The following is a 5,586-nucleotide window of genomic DNA, read 5'->3' on the forward strand; positions in this document are numbered from 1 at the left end:
CCAACCTGCAGATCCAAAAGTGAGCAATAAAGGCTTGTAGTTGTACATCACTGAGATTTGGGTGACTTCTTAGGCAGTATTACTTTGGCAAGAGCTGACTGATACATATCATGTTGCCAACAGAAGGAGTAATTGATGCTGCCCGAGGGAGATGGTAAAGACTTCATGGAGGAAGTAACATTTAAGCAGATTATTGTTTTGTTTTGTTTTGCGGTATGCGGGCCTCTCACTTTTGTGGCCTCTCCTGTTGCAGGGCAGAGGCTCCGGACGCGCAGGCTCAGCGGCCATGGCTCACGGGCCCAGCCGCTCTGCTGCATGTGGGATCTTTCCGGACCGGGGCACGAACCCGTGTCCCCTGCATCGGCAGGCGGACTCTCAACCACTGCGCCACCAGGGAAGCCCCAGATTATTCTTAAAAATAATAAAATTCCATTTTTGAAAAAAGGTTTGTCTATTTTCATTGTCAAAATTTTGGAAAATATGGCAAGTATTAAAAGGGAAGTCAAAGAGATTACATCTGTTGATATTTTTTATATTAGAGTCCTTCTCCATGCATACTATGCCTTTATACACTCTGGGGCTTTGCCTTTTATGACCTAACTTACTATCATCAATCAGCATTCTTATTTATTTATTTATTTTTATTTTTGGCTACATTGGGTCTTCATTGCTGCACGTGGGTTTTCTCTAGTTACGGCGAGCAGGGGCTCTTCTTCATTGTGGTGCACAGGCTTCTCATAGCAGTGGCTTCTCTTGTTGTGGAGCATGGGCTCTAGGCATGCGAGCTTCAGTAGTTGTGGCACATGGGCTCAGTAGTGGTGGCTCACGGGCTCTAGAGCACAGGCTCAGCAGTTGTGGCACACGGGCTTAGTTGCTTCGTGGCATGTGGGATCTTCCCGGACCGGGGCTCGAACCTGTGTGCCCTACATTGGCAGGTGGATTCTTAACCACTGTGCCACCAGGGAAGTCCCAATCTGCATTCTTATATATGATCAAATATTCTTTGAAAACATAGTTTGTAATGGTTGCATAATATTCATGGCAGCACTAACTTGAGCTTCAAGGACAAGTTGAAGCACATCAGAAGGACATTCTTCCATTCATTTGTTTAAAATTATTTATTGAGTACTTGCTATGTGCCAGGCAGTGTTCAAGGTACTAGGAAAACAACTGTTAGAAAGAGACAAAGCCGCAGTGTCTGTCAGCAGGTGGCCAATAAAGAAATCATAGCCTATCCATACAGTGCAAGACTACTCAGCAATAAGAAAGAGCTAACTACTGATATGGGCTGCAACATGGAGGAACCTCAGAAACATTATACTGAGTGAAAAGAGCCAGACACCAAGGGCTCTATGTTACGATTGCATTGTTATAAAACTCTAGATGATTCAAACAAATCTATAGTGACAGGAAGCAGACTAACAGGTGTGGGAGAGGAGGGGACAGGGAGGGAAGAAAGGAATTATAAGGGGCATGAGAAACCTTTGGGGGGGGTAGATATGTTTATTATCTTGATTGGGGTAATGTGGTCATGAATGTATACATGTCAAAACTTTAAAAAAAATTTTACTTTTATATTGGAGTATAGTTGATTTACACTGTTGTGTTACTTTCAGGTGTGCAGCAAAGTGGTTCAGTTATACACACACATATACTATCCTTTTTCAAATTCTTTTCCCATTTAGGTTATTACAGAATATTGAGTAGAGTTCCCTGTGCTGTACACTAGGTCCTTGTTGGTTATCTATTTTAAATACAGTAGTGTGTATATGTCAATCCCTAACTCCCAATTTGTCCCTCCCCCTTACCTCCTTTCCCCTTTGGTAACCGTGAATTTGCGTATGTCTAAAGTTTAAATATGTGTGGTTTATTGCATGTCAGTCCCACCTCAGTAAAGCTGTTAAAAAAGTCATAGGAGTAGGGTGGGGTCTGACAAAGTGGAGGATAAGCATCTGGGCAGCAGGAAAAGCACGTACAAGGCAAAGAGGCTTTTTATTTACTAAGCACATAAAGCTTACCGTCTCCTAGGCAATGTGGCAAAAGTTTTACAAATATTAACTCATTTTCTCCTCACAGCCTCCCTGGGAGGTAAGTACTATTAATGTCATCCCCACATTGCAGATAAAAGAAATTGGCGCAAAGATATTAAGTAACTTGGCCAAAGTCACGGAGTAATGGTCATAGCTGGGCTTTGCATCCGCAAACCTAGATTTAGAATCCTGCTTGAAATCTGATGACAAGCTGCCTTCTGGGAACATATCTGGTAGTATTCACAGGTATATTTGAAGAGCCAGGTGTCTGTAACCAAAAGTGAATGGAGAAAAGAAGAAGCAGAAGACCTTGGAAATGTAGGCTGGGGTCAGTTTATTTCAGTCTGAAAAGCACAGTCATATAACGTGAAGATGTATTGGAAGGCTTCTGAATGGTATCTGTATTTTGCATGGACTGATTTTCATTTATCATCAAATACTAATTATATCCTCAGTGGAACTCATGTGAAAGTAACTTTTCCATCACTCTTATAAAGGACTTAGTCCCAGATGCACAAATTGATGAGACAATGTATTATGCTCCCCTGGTAGCTTAAGGTGACGTTGCTCCCAAAAAGAGCTGCTCCCTTTGGGAGCGAGCATTTGGAGGCTTCCCTTGGCACCCGCTTGGGGAGATGCAAATAGGAGAGAAAGGCAGCCTCCCCATGAGCAGTGACACCATGGCTTTTGCTTTTCTCTCTGGCTTTAACTCCTCTCTCTTACAAAATCTCCTCTGCTTGTCTAAAACCCTGAGGAGGGCATGACTGGTAATTGGGCTATCAAATGCCATTAAACCACAAAGCAGGCTACGAAGGTTCTTAAAGTTTATACCAACTACGAAATACACCTCGAGCAGCAGCTGCGTTGGGGACAGGAGCCTCCTGTCGCATGTCTTCCCAAATCCAGGCATTTATTGCTGCTCGTCTTGGCTGACCTGTGTCACTTCCTCTGGGAGCCCAGCCTGCAAATAGAAGGCTCTCCCCAAGTCTTTCTCTCTCCTCTTCATTTCCTGCCAAAGCATGTCTCCAGAATCCTGAAGAGATGAATGAGCCATTGCAGGGGTTGCCTTGAGGGACTCAGGAGCTCATCCCTCACAGGGGCCAGCAAAGCAGACTAAGCTCCCGGTGTTGGTCTGCCCGGCTGCCATGACAAGATACCACAGGCTGCCTGGCTCAAACTTGAGGACTTGATTTCCTCACAGTTCTGGAAGCTGGCAATCCTAAATCAGAATGCCAACAGGGTCAGGTTCTGGTGAGAGCATTCTTCCGGCTTATAGACGGTGTCCTCACAGGGCCTTCCTTCAGTGCATGCACAGGGAGAGAGATGGTCCCCCTCTTATAAAGCCACCAATCCTATTGGATTAGGACTCCACCCTTATGACCTCCTTTAACCTGAATTACCTCCTAAAGCCCCATCTCCAGATACAATTACATAGGGAATTAGGGCTTCAATGTATGAATTCAAGGGGGACGCAATTCAGATCATAGCACTCCCCCTCCTCCAGATTCAGTGCTGCATCCATTTGATAGAGTGGGCCCCGACATCCGTGCCTCTCCCCGTGTGAAAGCCACCCTCCCCCAACCCAGGCACTTGAGATTGTAAACTTGAGACCCATGCGTTAGATTTCAGCTTTCACAAATACTTTGTTCAGTGCACAGTTTTTAAATGAATTTAAATTAGCTGTCAACAGTTAAAACTTGGAATATAGCAAATCATCATTTGCATTCCCAGCTTTTCTTGAAGGAGATCTGCAGTGGACTGTGTTTTAGTCTTTGTATTGCCATTGATAGCTCCAAGTCAAGCTTGTGTCCAATGGCTACAACATCAGGGCAGGACCTTATGGAATCTATGGGGGTTGGAGCCGAATTGCTTCTGGACTCATTTTATTTCTTCCACCCCTAATTAATTTTTTCTCCCCCTTTTCATCAAATTATTTATCTTTTGTTGCACCTTGGATTTATAATCCACTTCAAATTTAGGGGAAGATAAAACTAGTTATATGTATGTGTGTGTGTGTACATATATATGTATGTATGTGTGTGTGCATGTATACACATATATAAATATACACCCTCAATATCTGCTTGCTGCAAGAATGAATGAATGAATGAAAATGTGCTTGTATGTATATGTGTATTCTCAAAATGTCCAAAGAGGACTCCTTATTGAATTCAGAAATAAATATAGCATTTGAAAGGCAACTTACTGTTTAACAAAATCTTGAAAAGAACTAATACATAATAAAGGGAAAACGTCTCATTCATAAATTAATGAATCTGTATCGTAGTTTACAAGGCATGTACCCAGATACTATCTTATATATGGTTCATATCTGGGAGCCATCAGGGAGAGGAGGGCTTGACGCTTACAGCTGAGCTGTAAAAATAAGCTTATGATATACAGCTCACATCAAGCCCGTTTGATGGTTTATCCCCATTCTGACACAGGCTCGAAGACATGGGTTCATGGGCAGTGCAAAGAGAAGAGAGAGATCTTGAAATATTTGTCCAAGGCTGGTTCCTGGCATGTGTAAAACACTGTATCATTCAAGGAGTCTTCACATTAATGATCTCACTAGAGGCTCACAGGAAATGTTATTTCCATTTAACAAGTGTGGAAATTAAAGAATTATGAATGGTGTGCCAAGTTCACATGGCTATTTGGTGAAAGAGGTGGAGCTAAAACCCTGAACCTGACCACAAGCCCAGTTTTACTGTAGCAAGCTAGCCCAAAGTGTAGCCAGGGAACAAAGTGCTATGGGATGTCAATAGGTATTACACAAAACAAAGTTAAGAAAAATTAAAAGCTCCATGATGAATTAGATTTAGAAGGTTTGAGATTAAACAAAGTCCAGCATTTTGCAAGACTTCTCAGAGACTTGAACATACTACCATCAATTGCCAAGTTATAATGGAGAATTTGGTATGTAGTGTTTTCCCAAATCATAAGACCATGCAAGCCATTATTTAGCAATGTCTCACCCAACTAGTGTTCTTGAGGATGCACTTTGAGAAACATTTTCCTACATCAATCATGAGTTACATCCAACCCTGAGTGACATCACAGCCCTGTGAAATGTTCATTCTTAAGTCTGTATGTTATTGGGTCTAGGGACAGAGAATTAGAAAAGAAGTTCATTGGAAATATGGAAAGTCTTCTGTGTTCATAGTCACTAGCACTCTCCAGGGAAGGATCATCCTTCTCTACCCCATTAATGTCACACTTGGTTGTATAAGTTACTTTGGCCAATGAAATGAGAGTGGACCCACCTCGTATGACTTACAGGCAGAGGTTCTAGAGCCAGCATGTCATTTGCTATGCATCTTTTTCTCTGCCATGATGACCAGCCATGATTCAGATAGAGATAATTCCATCAGCCTGGGGCCTGGAGTGAGGACCCCATGGAGCAGAGGTGTTGACCAACCCAACTCTTCCCAACAATGAGAAATAATCCTTTGCTCTTGTAAGCGGCTGACATTTGGGGGCATTTATTGCTGCAGCATAACCTATCCCATCCTGACCATTACAATTTCCAAAACACTTATTATCACATAAT

This window comes from Pseudorca crassidens, chromosome 2 (assembly GCF_039906515.1).
Source record: "Pseudorca crassidens isolate mPseCra1 chromosome 2, mPseCra1.hap1, whole genome shotgun sequence".
NCBI classification, from domain to species: domain Eukaryota; kingdom Metazoa; phylum Chordata; class Mammalia; order Artiodactyla; family Delphinidae; genus Pseudorca; species Pseudorca crassidens.